This window comes from Sycon ciliatum, chromosome 10 (genome assembly GCF_964019385.1).
Source record: "Sycon ciliatum chromosome 10, ocSycCili1.1, whole genome shotgun sequence".
NCBI classification, from domain to species: domain Eukaryota; kingdom Metazoa; phylum Porifera; class Calcarea; order Leucosolenida; family Sycettidae; genus Sycon; species Sycon ciliatum.
This window is the reverse complement of record NC_088652.1, coordinates 11,643,696-11,660,414: the sequence shown is the minus strand read 5'-3', so window position 1 is coordinate 11,660,414 and position 16,719 is coordinate 11,643,696. Positions and strand designations below refer to the sequence as shown.

At 42.7% G+C, this 16,719-nt stretch overlaps 1 long non-coding RNA gene across 1 annotated transcript; it reads left to right on the top strand.

The window, feature by feature from the left end:
* The first annotated feature begins 13,957 nt into the window (after nt 1–13,957).
* On the top strand, nt 13,958–15,732 carry LOC135825736 (uncharacterized). The gene is made up of 3 exons (XR_010555123.1): nt 13,958–14,079; nt 14,376–14,407; nt 15,305–15,732. It is a non-coding gene; the product is annotated as an uncharacterized LOC135825736 (long non-coding RNA).
* The last annotated feature ends 987 nt before the right edge of the window (nt 15,733–16,719 follow it).

Genomic DNA, 16,719 nt, shown 5'->3' with positions numbered 1-16,719 from the left:
ACATTGGTTATAATCAAGGAGTAATGGTATTGTACGATTCTGATTGCGTATGCTCTTGGTGGCCATATATATCAGGAAGTAGTACAATACCGGTATTGTACTACTCCCTGATATATACTATAGTTCATCGTCACGCAGCTCCCCACAAAGTACAAATTGTAGTAAAAGCAATTACGTACTAATACGTATAGTAATATGCAGACACATACAACTAGTAGTCACACAAAGTATCTATAATAAGCACACGTACTAGGAATAGTACGTAAGCAGGCTATCTTTATCCTTTTACGCTTGGTCTGATTACCTGCATACACGACTTACACGGCACGGTCTTCCACGGCATGGTCACTTGCACCAGTAACATTGTACATAATTCCACACTGCCTTTATCATCAACACCAGTTCCTGTTAACGCGTAACATCTCAGGCTTTGTAGCAGGGAGTAGCACAGTGCCATTGTACCATTGTGCTACTCCCTGCTTGACACAGACTTGCGTCATAGTGACATTTGCGAATAGCTGCCCCTGCAGTATAAAATTTATTTTATTTTGTGTTTCTCTCTGACGACTATAGCATCTGGATTCGGAATAGCCTTACTATCTTGAGACGGGTCAGCCATACCTGAAACATGTTGTTCATTGTGACTAAAACTTGAGTCAACATTATCTATTCCCCTAGAAACGACGTGAATAACTAAATGTAATACAACTAAATGTAATACAAATTAAATTAGGAAGAAAATTTCACTCTTACAAGCCGCCCACGTAAATACTGGACACACTGAAGGTACCCGTGCGAAGGCCAGCTGCTACTTGATATCCTTCGTAGGATTCATCCTCATCACTCAGCAAAGACTGATGGATTCGTTCCCTACATCGTCAAAACAAACTTCAAAAAGTACTGCTCGAAAACTTCTTGACAGCATTCTGCCACTCTCTTCAAGTCGTTCTATGAATTTTTTTGAAAAATGCTACGAAATGCTACGATAAATGGTACGCGAAGTACGATATTTCGTGACGTTTCCCGGGACACAGCGCGCAAAGTACGATATTTCGTGACGTTTCCCGGGACACAGCGCTCCACAGAAAAGTGACCTGAGGCAAAGCTCGCCCGCCTGAATGTGTGGCCGTGTCACCTCCCGGTATTGAACTACTCCCTGATGTAAACACAGCCTTGGTTATGTAATCTTGTTACCTTTTTTGCGTTTCCTCCAGTGGTTTTATTGCACTTGTATCTTGATGTTATTTCTAACACTTTTCTATTTACAGTACTTAACTTCAGTTTCTTTGGTTGTATCCTTAGTTCCGTTTTTTCCCACTGATGATAGGAACGAGAAAACCGATTCTGGGTTTTCAATAATATTTTTGTTATAAACTACACAGTAATACATGTCAAACAAGTAACGTAGTTGCGTGATGTCTGCGGCCTTCATCCTATTCATAGCTATAATTATTATCTCCACGTAGGTTATTTATTATTTCTCCTTTATTCACTTCTTTCGAAGGCGATAAGCCAGACCCACCGGGAAATATTTCCATGGGTGGGACAGCAAAAAGAAAGTGAAAAAACAAAAACAAAAATAAATAAATAAATAAAACCTAAAAACCAAAGGGACAAGAACTAGTTGAAGGAAGAGGAAGAAAGGAAAGAAACTCAATCCGAACTCCAACATCAAAACAATAATAAAGAATTTGCAGCGACAAGCAAAATACATCAACCAATGAAGGGAGTAGTAACAAAGGAAATATCAGTCTTTATCAGTCGTTATTCAAGTCTCTTAGCTATTGAACATGCAAACGCAGCAGAGGTGCATCTACATGTTAAGGATAGTTCTCAGTATTTTAATCGAACCTTGTATAGCCTCCTGTTGCACAATAGCCAGGTCTCCTCCCTGCACAGTCCGAAGGCATTGAGGAGTCTCCCCCACCAAGCCTCCCAGGGCACCGACAACCACAGGGACCACGTCAACCTGGTTGAGGGACCAAATCCTCGAAATCTCCCGCTTCAAATCATAATATTTCGAGCGCTTTTCAGCCATTTTCTTATTGATGTTGTTCTCACCAGGAACGCTGATGTCTATAATGTAGGCGATGCGCTCCTTGTCATCAACAAGGAGCAGATCGGGCCTGTTTGCTGATAGTTTCAGGTCAGTTGGGACCGAATACTCCCAATAGAGGCGATACTGATTACTCTTGACCAATGCCTTGAGCTGGTGGTCGAATCGTGAAGCACCAGTAGGTAGATCTCGTGCTTTACACATTTCGAAGTGCACATACTTTACTATCCGGTTATGTCGTTCAATGTAACTGGTCCGAGCAAGAACTGGGCAGGCACTGACAATGTGGTCAATTGTTTCTAAGCTGCCCTTGCAAAGCCTGCAATTGGCATCAGTTCGAGGAATTGACTTCATTATGGCGTATTGGTAATTTTTCGTTTTGAGGGATTGGTCTTGTGCTGCCATAATCATGCCTTCAGTTGAAGGCTTCAGTGTCCTTGATTTCAACCACATGAAGGTAAGCTCCTTATCTAGGCGATTCTCCTCCAATCGGCTCCAATATCTCCCATGCAGCGGCATAGTGGAAAGTGTTTTGGATTTTCGCTCAGCGCACGCTTGTTTAATGGTATGCTTATTGGGTAAAGCTGGTCCAGCTGCTGGCAGATCCAAACTCGACAGGAACTTAGCGGCCTTTGCAGTTATTGCAGTTATTATTATTATTATTATTATTATTATTATTATTATTATTATTATTATTATTATTATTATTATTATTATTATATAAAACTCATTGGGTTTTGTAGTTTCCATCATGAGTTTGATTCCATCGTGAGTTTGATTCCATCGTGAGTTTTGATTCTATTTGCTATTTTTCGTTCCATTTTTGAGCTCATATTTTATTTTCCTGATTTCTTCTCCAGTGTATGTTGTATTGCATTTTAATACATTGTGTTAATTTTTGCCCGTAAAAGAGGCTTGCACATTATTATTATTATTATTATTATTATTATTATTATTATTATTATTATTATTATTGTAATCAACGCAATAAATAGAGTAAGCTGCGCACTCAGTACAAACACCATAAGCAAAACTTGTTTTCATGTATAATAAATAAGCTTGTTCCTAAACGTTTTCGTCGCCATCTCATCAGAGGATTACTGGCAAATCAACAAAAGCTCTTAACTCAATATATATACGCACAATGCAAGTAATAATTTAGACCCTAACTAGCGCGATAAAATGAGAGCTGAAAGAAACATTACACCATTCAACGATATCAGCATGTGCCTCTTCACGTTATGCCTGTTGAGGCACGGTCGTCAAGGCCTAGACGAGGTCGTCCCCCAAAGATTGGTACTGCGACTGGAGTTGCACCCTCGCTGGGGACGGAACCAACTGGGGTGTCGTTGTCTTCTTCGTCGGCATCGGCTTGTTCGTCATTGCCTTCGTCTTTACCGTCTCTTCCTCCTATCCCGTCATCATCGTTGGTATCTGCGGTTTCGTCTTCTTTGACTTCCTCTGTACCGTCATCCGGTGTGTCCACCTCCGGTGGCAAAAAGCGTGGCCGGCCACCGAAGAAACCACCGGATGGTGTGTCTGCGGGACCAGTGACTCGCTCTAGGGCGAGGTTAGCAGAGTCTTTATCGTCTCCGTCGTTGTCGTCATCGTCGTCGTCAGCGTCTTCCTCATCTCCCTCCTCCTCTTCATCAACATCAACAGCCATTGGAACGTCAAAGGGAGCATCATCGCAGCAGGCAGTGCCAGCAACGGACGTGCCTTTGGTAGGGACATCTACATCGGCCTCGTCTGGATTGGCAGTAGCGGCAAGGAATGTCAGGTCGGTTTCATTGTCACGTAATTCCAAAGTATGTACTGGTTCTAGTAGCGTTGTTAGGGTGTATGAATCTTCTATCGCCAACCATCTTGTTCAGAATAGTGATTGTCGTTCTAGTTATGCTGATGATTGCTTTTCTGTTTGGTCTCGTTCACGTAGTCAAAGGTATTTGCGTGTATTGGAGTCTATTTACATTTTTACCACCAGGCCGATTTTGTGTAGGCAGAAAAAGAATTTGTTTACGTTGAAATTGTTTGTGAATTTAGATCAGTAGTTCTCGTTTGTGGTTGCTTGGTGACTTTCTAGTGGTGAATTTATCGCATTTGTTGTCACCTGATATCGTTGAATGGTGTAATGTTTCTTTCAGCTCTCATTTTATCGCGCTAGTTAGGGTCTAAATTATTACTTGCATTGTGCGTATATATATTGAGTTAAGAGCTTTTGTTGATTTGCCAGTAATCCTCTGATGAGATGGCGACGAAAACGTTTAGGAACAAGCTTATTTATTATACATGAAAACAAGTTTTGCTTATGGTGTTTGTACTGAGTGCGCAGCTTACTCTATTTATTGCGTTGATTACATTTTTATCTCCACGGAAGCTTTTTAATTATTATTATTATTATTATTATTATTATTTCTCCTTTATTCACTTCTTTCGAAGGCGATAAGCCAGACCCACCGGGAAATATTTCCATGGGTGGGACAGCAAAAAGAAAGTGAAAAAACAAAAACAAAATAAATAAATAAATAAAACCTAAAAACCAAAGGGACAAGAACTAGTTGAAGGAAGAGGAAGAAAGGAAAGAAACTCAATCCGAACTCCAACATCAAAACAATAATAAAGAATTTGCAGCGACAGGCAAAATACATCAACCAATGAAGGGAGTAGTAACAAAGGAAATATCAGTCTTTATCAGTCGTTATTCAAGTCTCTTAGCTATTGAACATGCAAACGCAGCAGAGGTGCATCTACATGTTAAGGATAGTTCTCAGTATTTTAATCGAACCTTGTATAGCCTCCTGTTGCACAATAGCCAGGTCTCCTCCCTGCACAGTCCGAAGGCATTGAGGAGTCTCCCCCACCAAGCCTCCCAGGGCACCGACAACCACAGGGACCACGTCAACCTGGTTGAGGGACCAAATCCTCGAAATCTCCCGCTTCAAATCATTATTTCGAGCGCTTTTCAGCCATTTTCTTATTGATGTTGTTCTCACCAGGAACGCTGATGTCTATAATGTAGGCGATGCGCTCCTTGTCATCAACAAGGAGCAGATCGGGCCTGTTTGCTGATAGTTTCAGGTCAGTTGGGACCGAATACTCCCAATAGAGGCGATACTGATTACTCTTGACCAATGCCTTGAGCTGGTGGTCGAATCGTGAAGCACCAGTAGGTAGATCTCGTGCTTTACACATTTCGAAGTGCACATACTTTACTATCCGGTTATGTCGTTCAATGTAACTGGTCCGAGCAAGAACTGGGCAGGCACTGACAATGTGGTCAATTGTTTCTAAGCTGCCCTTGCAAAGCCTGCAATTGGCATCAGTTCGAGGAATTGACTTCATTATGGCGTATTGGTAATTTTTCGTTTTGAGGGATTGGTCTTGTGCTGCCATAATCATGCCTTCAGTTGAAGGTTTCAGTGTCCTTGATTTCAACCACATGAAGGTAAGCTCCTTATCTAGGCGATTCTCCTCCAATCGGCTCCAATATCTCCCATGCAGCGGCATGGTGGAAAGTGTTTTGGATTTTCGCTCAGCGCACGCTTGTTTAATGGTATGCTTATTGGGTAAAGCTGGTCCAGCTGCTGGCAGATCCAAACTCGACAGGAACTTAGCGGCCTTTGCAGTTATTGAGTGGCTTTTTGTTGTAGGTTTTTGTTGATGATACTGATAAAGCAGGCTTATTCTGTCTATTGGGCTGGTACTCATGTAGCGGGCCAGGCCACACATGCTCCGGCCGTGCATATCCTCACAAGAGACCAAGCCCCGGCCTCCATCTCCCCTCTTCATATAGAGCCTGTTGACTGAGGCTTTGGGGTGGTGAAATCCAGACGCAGTCAAGGCTGATCTTGTCACTCGATCTGTGGTCTTGATTTCAGCCTCGGTCCAATTTACGATTCCATAACTATATGTCATAACCGGCAGAGCATACGTATTGATGGCCTTGATCATGTTTCGCGCATTCAATCCACTGTTAAGAAGCAAATACAATCTCTTTTTGTATTCTGCAGTGAGTTGCGTCTTGAGCTTCGGGTGAGGTATCATGGCTGCTTGCACTACTCCAAGGTACTTGTATGTTTCATTGAGTCGTAGCGACTCTGCAATGGTCTCATCGCCAACCTGGATAGAGCATCCTTCATCTGGTTTTCCTCTCCTGACGTGCAGCACGGCACACTTGGCCGGGTTGAGATTCATGCCGATGTCATCACCAACGCCACACACGGTAGACACGAGGGCAGTCACATCCTTTGTAGTTTTCCCATAGAGTTTAATGTCGTCCATGTACCAAGAGTGATTGATAGACAACTCGGCGTCTCTGCAGCTGACTCTGTATCCCAAAGGCAATCGGTTGAGCTCAAAACTGATTGGGTTTAGCGCCAGGCAAAACAGTAACGGGGATAATGTGTCACCTTGAAATATGCCTCTTCTTATTGAAATGTTGCCGGTAGTGACCCTGCATCTTCCCTGGTCGCATATGTGCATTGTCGTTCTCCAGTTCCGCATGCTACGAGCAATAGTTGTGACCAAAGACGGGTGGAATCGATACATCGTCAAAGCATGTAGAATCCATTCATGCGACACACTATCAAATGCCTTTTTGAAGTCCAGGTATGCCATGACAAGATTTCGCCCTTTCGTATGGGCATCCTCCAGAATCATCTTATCCACCATCAGGTGCTCCTTGCAACCAAGACCAGCTGCTGCACAACCGCGCTGCTCCGTTGCAAGTATTTCATGTTGATTGATGTGCTGCCACATAATCTTCGATATGGCGGCGGTAAAGAGCTTGTACTGTTATTATTATTATTATTATTATTATTATTATTATTATTATTATTATTATTATTATTATTATTATTATTATTATTATTATTATTATTATTATTATTATTATTATTATTATTATTATTATTATTATTATTATTATTATTATTATTATTATTATTATTATTATTATTATTATTATTATTATTATACTCACTACACAGTTTTAGCGTTATAATTATTAGTTTTTCACCCACCGTTGCACTTAGCTCTCACTTCACTGCTATTGTCTCAACTTCCCTCTTTCTATTTTGGCACTGTATTTTGTTCTCGTAACACATCATTGAATGTATATTTAATCATTGTTCAGCATGGTTACTCTTCAGTCACGACTTTCCACTGATGAATGTGACAAGAAAATTAATTCTGGTAAACTTTCATGACTTCGTTGTAGTGTAGCGATGACTGCAGAATTTGTTCTTTTTATTGCTATTATAAAATTGTTGTCTCCACGTCGATTATTTGCATTATTATTATTATTTTTATTTTTTTTTTAAGTGCAAGCCTCTTTTACGGGCAAAAATTAACACAATGTATTAAAATGCAATACAACATACACTGGAGAAGAAATCAGGAAAATAAAATATGAGCTCAAAAATGGAACGAAAAATAGCAAATAGAATCAAAACTCACGATGGAATCAAACTCACGATGGAATCAAACTCATGATGGAAACTACAAAACCCAATGAGTTGGAAAACCAATCACAGAATTAGATATTGGGAATAGAGTCAGACACAACAACGACCGAAATCAGTACACCAAAAATCTGTCCTACAAAAAACAAAGGAACAAGAAAAACAAGAAAGACGAAGTACAAAGAATCCCCAAAAAAGAGGGGAGAACGGGATGAAAGAGGACCGGAGAGCGGCAAACCCCAGGAGGACTTAGCGTCACGTAGTGGCGGGAATGCGGGCCTCCACAGAAACAGCATCCACATCCGCCGCCAGACCAGGTGCACGGAATGCACGGCGACTCCCACGAACCATCAGGACGGAGTCGCGGACAAGGCTGAAAGCCAGGTCCGTCCGCAATATTATTATTATTATTATTATTATTATTATTTAAATAATCGACGCGGAGACAACAATTTTATAATAGCTATAAAGAGAACAAATTCTGCTGTCATCGCCACACTACAACAAAGTCATGAAGGTTTACCAAAATCGATTTTCTTGTCACAATCATCAGTGGAAAGCCGTGACTGAAGAATAACCATGCCAAATCAATAATTTATATACATTTAATAAATGTGTTACGAGAACAAAACAAAGTGCTAAAAATAGAATGAGGGAAGGTGAGACAATAGAAGTAAAGTGAGAGCTAAATGCAACAGGGGTGAGGAACTAATTGCAACGCTAGAACTGTGTAGTTAGACAAACAATCATGCTGTGCACCTACGAAAACAATCTTAACGCAACTACATGTTTCTTCTGCTTACAAAGATCAGGCTTATGCAAACGAATACAAACAGCCTCAAGTACTTTCAACTGACTAGCGTACCGTGCACGACAAAGAACAGAAAAACTAAAATCATCATACACCTGCAGACACTTAGGGTGAGACAACAGATGAAGAAAAACGGCAGACTTCTTACGATCACAATCACCATCCGATTCCTCGTCTCCACCAACCGCAACCTCGTCCCCCGTCTCATCTTCCAACTCGTCCTCAGTGTCGTCCTCCGTGTCATTCTCCTCATCACCACCGATCGGTCCCAGGCTCGCTTCACGTTGCTGAACCTCTGTTCGTTGACTCCTCCTTTGATCTTGATGGTAATTTGTTACCATTGTTGTTGTTGTCATTGTTGTTGTTCCTGTTGTTGCCAAATCTTCTGTTCCCAGTGTCTTCGCCGGTGCTTGACATCCAGTACTGTAATAATTCATTGAATAATTAGCCGTTGATCGTCTAGGTCTTTGAATGTTGATCGTGTTGTTTTCTCTGTTGAATTCCGTTTCCCTTCAGCTTTCTTTCTTCTAGTTCATGTTCAGTGCTTACCTCATCCATATTTGCCCGTGCCAGCGACACCACAGACTCAGCCCCAGCACTGCCGATGGCAGATGCAGGTGGCGGTTCTGGGGGAGGGCAACGGCAACGATGGCGATGGGGGCACCACCATGATCACCTCGCCGCAGCGTCCACTTTGGTCTTGAGCTGGATGTTGTTGTGGTGTACTTTCTTGTGTTGTTATGGTGCATTGTGTTATAACGTTAGTGACAATGTGCACATTATCCATCTCCACGGCTCTCGATACGGGTAATGGAGGCAGTATTGCCGTCGACGGCAATTGTGCTAACGATGGCTCTGGTCGAGGGTTCTTAGGTGGCCTGCCGCGTTTGGGTCGCAGTGCCCGTGCCGAGCCAGTCAGCATGTGCAGTGGGACGTGCTGCTTGATACGTGCGTTCAGATGTTGAAGAGTCCTACCAACGTACCGACTACCGCATTGTCGGCACTCAAATTGGTATACCAATTTAGATGCGAGTTGGGTTGGTAGGACATCCTTCCTCACCGTGAACGCACGTCCGTCCGTCCGTCCGTCCGTCCGTCCGTCCGTCCGTCCGACGCACGTCCGTCCGACCACGTCTCTATGGGCTCCCAAAAATACATAAAGCGAACTGTCCGTTGCGCCCCATATTATCCATGGTCGCATCACCGCAATATAATATCTCTAAATGGCTGTGTGGTTGGCTTGACATCGTGCAAAAGTTCTATTGCAAACATACAGTTAAAGACACCTTCGAATTCATTGACGTCCTTCGCTCCCACCCAGTTCCGGCCTCCGCGCATATGTGCTCGTTTGATGTTGTGAGTCTATTCACGAACGTTCCGTTAGAAGAGACTATCAATATTTGCCTAGATGTGTTGTACCGAAATGATGAAGTTGATACGCCGTGGATATCGGAGACGGCATTCCGGGAACTGATGTTGCTCGTGACGACTGGTGTGGAGTTTTCCTTCAGTGACATTATGTATAGGCAGGTTGATGGGGTAGCCATGGGCTCCCCATTAGGTCCAGTATTAGCGAATGTGTTCGTTGGTTACTGCGAGTCACTGATTGCAGAACAGTTGTGGCCAGCATTGTACGTTCGTTTTGTTGATGATTCCTTCACCTGGTTCGATTCTCTTGAAGATAGCCAAATCTTTCTTGGTATTCTAAATGACCTACATCCTTCCATACGCTTTACTTGTGAGCACGAACAAGCGAACAAACTTCCCTTTCTAGACGTCCTTGTGGAAAAGTCTAGTCAGGGTACAGTAACATCTGTGTACAGAAAGCCTACATTCACCGGCCAGTACATAATGTTTGACTTGTATTGTTCGTACCAATACAAGGTGAATTTAGTGCGTAACTTGGTGGATCGAGCAAACCGTATTTGCTCATCTTCCAAACTGGCGGAGGAACTGGACTTCCTAAAGTCAGTTTTTCTAAAGAACGGGTATCCCGACGATCTCTTGAAGGAGCTCATGAGCGAAAGGCTGCATAGAAAGGAAATTCGTTTTGGCCCGGACAAATGTCCCACGTATCTTTCTCTCCCTTGGAAAGGTAACCTCTCATTATCCATGAGTCGCGTGGTCCGCAAAATTGTACAACAAACGTACTACGCGGTACATTTGGTACCCGTTTTCACAACTGTACGTGCGTTCACGGTGAGGAAGGATGTCCTACCAACCCAACTCGCATCTAAATTGGTATACCAATTTGAGTGCCGACAATGCGGTAGTCGGTACGTTGGTAGGACTCTTCAACATCTGAACGCACGTATCAAGCAGCACGTCCCACTGCACATGCTGACTGGCTCGGCACGGCACTGCGACCCAAACGCGGCAGGCCACCTAAGAACCCTCGACCAGAGCCATCGTTAGCACAATTGCCGTCGACGGCAATACTGCCTCCATTACCCGTATCGAGAGCCGTGGAGATGGATAATGTGCACATTGTCACTAACGTTATAACACAATGCACCATAACAACACAAGAAAGTACACCACAACAACATCCAGCTCAAGACCAAAGTGGACGCTGCGGCGAGGTGATCATGGTGGTGCCCCCATCGCCATCGTTGCCGTTGCCTCCCCCAGAACCGCCACCTGCATCTGCCATCGGCAGTGCTGGGGCTGAGTCTGTGGTGTCGCTGGCACGGGCAAATATGGATGAGGTAAGCACTGAACATGAACTAGAAGAAAGAAAGCTGAAGGAAACGGAATTCAACAGAGAAAACAACACGATCAACATTCAAAGACCTAGACGATCAACGGCTAATTATTCAATGAATTATTACAGTACTGGATGTCAAGCACCGGCGAAGACACTGGGAACAGAAGATTTGGCAACAACAGGAACAACAACAATGACAACAACAACAATGGTAACAAATTACCATCAAGATCAAAGGAGGAGTCAACGAACAGAGGTTCAGCAACGTGAAGCGAGCCTGGGACCGATCGGTGGTGATGAGGAGAATGACACGGAGGACGACACTGAGGACGAGTTGGAAGATGAGACGGGGGACGAGGTTGCGGTTGGTGGAGACGAGGAATCGGATGGTGATTGTGATCGTAAGAAGTCTGCCGTTTTTTCTTCATCTGTTGTCTCACCCTAAGTGTCTGCAGGTGTATGATGATTTTAGTTTTTCTGTTCTTTGTCGTGCACGGTACGCTAGTCAGTTGAAAGTACTTGAGGCTGTTTGTATTCGTTTGCATAAGCCTGATCTTTGTAAGCAGAAGAAACATGTAGTTGCGTTAAGATTGTTTTCGTAGGTGCACAGCATGATTGTTTGTCTAACTACACAGTTCTAGCGTTGCAATTAGTTCCTCACCCCTGTTGCACTTAGCTCTCACTTTACTTCTATTGTCTCACCTTCCCTCATTCTATTTTTAGCACTTTGTTTTGTTCTCGTAACACATTTATTAAATGTATATAAATTATTGATTTGGCATGGTTATTCTTCAGTCACGGCTTTCCACTGATGATTGTGACAAGAAAATCGATTTTGGTAAACCTTCATGACTTTGTTGTAGTGTGGCGATGACAGCAGAATTTGTTCTCTTTATAGCTATTATAAAATTATTATTATTATTATTTGAAACTCCTTTTTTTGGGGATTCTTTGTACTTCGTCTTTCTTGTTTTTCTTGTTCCTTTGTTTTTTGTAGGACAGATTTTTGGTGTACTGATTTCGGTTGTTGTTGTGTCTGACTCTATTCCCAATATCTAATTCTGTGGTTGGTTTTCCAACTCATTGGGTTGTAGTTTCCATCATGAGTTTGATTCCATCGTGAGTTTTGATTCTATTTGCTATTTTTCGTTCCATTTTTGAGCTCATATTTTATTTTCCTGATTTCTTCTCCAGTGTATGTTGTATTGCATTTTAATACATTGTGTTAATTTTTGCCCGTAAAAGAGGCTTGCACTTATTATTTGAAACTCGGGTATTGAGCCAATAATAAATGTAGAAAGGAATGTAGTTGTTGCACTTTCTGACTATAGACCTAGTTACAGTGGTGGAGAGTTACTCTTAACTCGTTTCCATATGTCCTTTTCCTTTCTACATTTATTATTATTATTATTTTTTCTTATTTTGTTAGGGATTTCCCAACAGGCAATGTTGCCTTTTTACTGGGAACCCTAAATGAGACTTTGTGTGAGCGCGAAACAAAGCAGGCGACTCGGCCAGGCGACAAGATGGAGGCAGCGCATTCCACCTGTCGGCACCAAGATACGCAATTGAATGGAAACCATACCGGGAGTGGCAGGCAGGCAAGACAAGAGCAGCTGTAGCTTGGCCCCGGGTTGTGGCAGCAGAATGTGGGCCAGTGCAGCGGGGAGTGAATAGGAGGCTGAGAAGTGGGCTAGATAAACCATGCAGACAGCGAAAGACAAAGACGTATTGCTTGAAATTTAAGCGTTGCTCTAGTGTGTAGATCTTGGTGTAAGCGTACAGTGTCTCAGTGGGAGTTCTGCGGTCAAGGGCAAATATTCTTTTAAAGACTAGTACGGCTGGCTGTGATCAGCTGGTTGTATGAACGGTGAGATAGACAGTTAATGTAGGCAGAGCTAGCATACTCAAGGGTAGATTGAATAATAGATAGATAGAAAAGACGACGCGCTCTGTGGTTCAGGTTCTGCCTGGCATGCTTGTAGGCTCCGACCTTCTGCTTGACGGCAATGCAAACTCGCTCTACTTGAGCATCGAATGCCAAGTGCTCATCCACAATGAGGCCCAGGTATTTGGCTGTGTGCGCAGGATAGAGAGTGGAGTTGCGGCATGATATGGACACAGTGGTGGGTAAGGGACTAGTTGGGCGACGTAATAGTAGAAATTGTGTCTTATCAGGGTTGAGAACCAGTCCCTTCCCTGTAAGGTAGCTGTCCAGAGGAGCAAGGACTTACGGGGGTCGCCATGGCAAATAATAAAATAGTAAAAATGAGCTAGTGTGGCTGTGAAAACAGTCTATATGACAATATTCAGTCAGCCATGGATGCCTCCGCAGCGACCACAGCTGCAGATGACGCGGATGACGCGACAGGAGCATGGGCAGAAAACATGGATCGGCTACCACGCACACACATTACACTGGCCCGTATTCATGGTATTAGCGCTACGCTAAGACGACACCGGATGAACGCCATGGTGAGGGAGTAGGACTCACCGGTCTTCTCTGCAAGCAACATAATGTAATGTACGTCACAGGTTCATATAATTGTTTTATTATTCATGCCAGGGAGTAGAAAAAATACCGGTATTTTACTACTCCCTGATTCATGCCTTTTGCGCTCTTGGCCGATCCAAACTCTGCACTCACATCACCATCACCACAGCGAGGACAATTCCGGTATTTAGAAAAGCGATCCTGTCAGCTTTTCTATTATTGTGTTCACATGGCGCTACCTAACGACACCGCTATTCAGACACGTTGTCTACGTAGCTACGTAAGTTTCTACGTAAGATGCTCGGTACCTGGTCCTGGACCAGGGAGCTACTCCATGGCTCCTACCGCTACCATCGCGCGGCCGGCTGGCCGCATGCGTGTGCATTGCAGACTTTTTGTTGTTGCCTTTTCGGATGTGCATGCACGAGGTACTTCCTTCTTTGGAACTGCTTCTTGCATGAGCTGTTTCGGATATTTCGTCTCCTGGCCTGGCTTATTTCGTTTCGGCGTTGCTGAGACCTCCTTTCGCGGAATATTACTCAAGGACAGGTGAGTTGAACAGTTCCCTTTGATACATTTGCTTGTGTTGACTCTTTCATTTACGAAAAGTGTGCTGATTTTGGGCGGAATGCAATAAATAATGGAAAAGCTGACAGGATCTCCTTTCTCAATTTAGCTTTTCCGCTGCCGAGGCCTCCTTTTACCGAATACTCAATGACAGGTGATCTCTGAGTTGACCAGTTTCCTTCGATTCATTTGCTTATGCTCACCCTTTCATTTACGGAAACGTGTGCTGATTTTATTCGGATTTAGATCCATTTTTATCTCTTTGCCCTTGCCTACAGTGTGCGAAGAACGCGAGTTCACCTTCTTGACGGTAAGGCTTATGTTGCTGCTGAGGCTTTAATAGATGTGTTGTCGAAATACTCATGTTCATTGTACATTGGTACGTTACTTGAAGTAAGGCACTGGTCAGTGGCATACTATCGTTGGCAGTTCCCAATTTGGAGGGAAAGGTTCAAGGACCCATTGACCGAGTATGCAAAATAAATTCGCATATCAGGGAAAATCTCCATTATGGAGAGGTTCAGTGACTTGTTTGCTTCATACGAAACAAGCCAATGGGTGCAGTCTCGCCTCGTGAAAATCTCGTACTTGTATGATTGGATTTGTTTACTCGAGTCTGGGCTGTTCGATTTGTGAGTACCGCCGAGATTGCACTGCCCCAAATAAAGTTGCGTGCCGCCAAAGTAAAAAAACACGATCTGCAATCTGTTTGTAGTACCTGCAAGAATGTGCTGTACATGTATCGTACTTTCTCTGTTGCTGTTTCAGTTGCCGTCATGTTGCTAAAGAAAGGTTCAGTGACTCATTTGTTTCATACGAGACGAGTCGGTGTGGCTTAGAATCCTTCGCTGTAGAAAAATCTATTCGTACATGTATGTCTATTGGAGAAATGTATTCACTGGTTATAAAATAGGTTAAGACAAACTTACAGAAAAAATACCATCGGTCCCTTGGTGTTCGTCCTAAAGAGGTTCGACTGGATATCATTCATACTCACGGCAAAAAATGTGTAACATTTTATTATTATGGAGTGCCTTGTTTATCTCTCAGTACCTCCAGGGTACCCTGTAAGAAGGCCTCAGGCTTGCCCCTTTTATCCTCAGGATCAGTGTAGTTGTTGGAATGAGGTGCCGGACTCAACAATGTATTTGTTTACATTTTAATACATGTTTATTGTTCCTCCTCCTCCTTTGCTGTGTTGTGTTAGAAAATCGCGGACTAACAGTTTGAAGTCATTGAACTACTTCCAAGAGTTGTATCGACATCAACAGGATTACGATTTCAGTGCAATATGATGCAGGATGACCTTATCACGATAACCAATAAACACAGAATCAACCATAACATCTGTGACACGCACCTACATTTCTCAAGTATATCTGATCGAGGGTGGGGAAATCTGAAATATCTGAAAGGCAAGACAATTTTATGACAGTCATGAAATTCTGCAACAGCAACATGCACAGAATGACCTGCGTATAAAAAAAGACTCACCACCACTAACCACATGTTTCCCCAGCAGAAGAACATGCGTTGTGCTAGTGCCATTTTCTGCAAGAAAAGGCTGCAGCAATAAATACGGTATTGATATGATGTGAAGGCCATCATTTACACATATTGGGCATTCCATTGATTGGTGACAGAAAAAACAAAAGAAATTATAGCAATAAAAACTGCTTTATGGCAGCTTTCTAAAAAAGTTATTGTGTTCTAGTCCTGGGTCGACCGGTCCGGCATAGGCTATAGAAAATTTGTAAAATTAATTGCTTATCAACTGGCTTGGACTCCGTCTAAAATAGGCCTTGACAGATTATGCTAATATTTTCGTGAAATTATGCTTTTCGCATTGCTGAAAAAATTGCAGAATTATGCTATTATTATGCGAAAAGTTATCATATTATGCGGCATTATGCTCACATATGCTGCTAATGTATATGATGGTTCTGTGCAAAATAACAGGTGAATTTTTTGTAGAGGGCGTTGTACTGTAGTAGCAAAAGTTCAACGGGGTCAACGCACCGTCCGACCTAGCTATGACCGTCACCCTGGTCACTGATTGTAGTGGACTGGACATGTTATCAAGGGAGTCGTAAACCTACGACTTCCTGGTGTGTCTACTTGTACTTGTACTTGTAGAACATGTACAACTGTATGGAATTTGATGCGAACAGGCGGATTAGTCCAATTTTATACGATTCGTATGCAATTTGCCTCGAATCATGCGATTACTCGATTTTGGTAGGAATTATGCGAAAAATTATGCTAGCATAATCTGTCAAGGCCTAGTCTAAAAAGTAAGAAATTAACGAAATGTGATTGCAGAAAATTAAAATTTCACACAAAACCTCACAATAATCACACACAGGATGAAAAGCTAGAAGACCTTTTCCCTTCGTGATCCTCTTTCCCATGCATGCATGTTGGTGCAGTACAAGTGCAGTGTCAGACTAAACAAGTGTTGGAAGCAGTACAGTATTTTGATTGTCAAGTGTTGTGATTATTGTGAGGTTTTGTGTGAAATTTTAATTTTCTGCAATCACATTTCGTTAATTTCTTACTTTTTAGACGGAGTCCAAGCCAGTTGATAAGCAATTAATTTTACAAATTTTCTATAGCCTATGC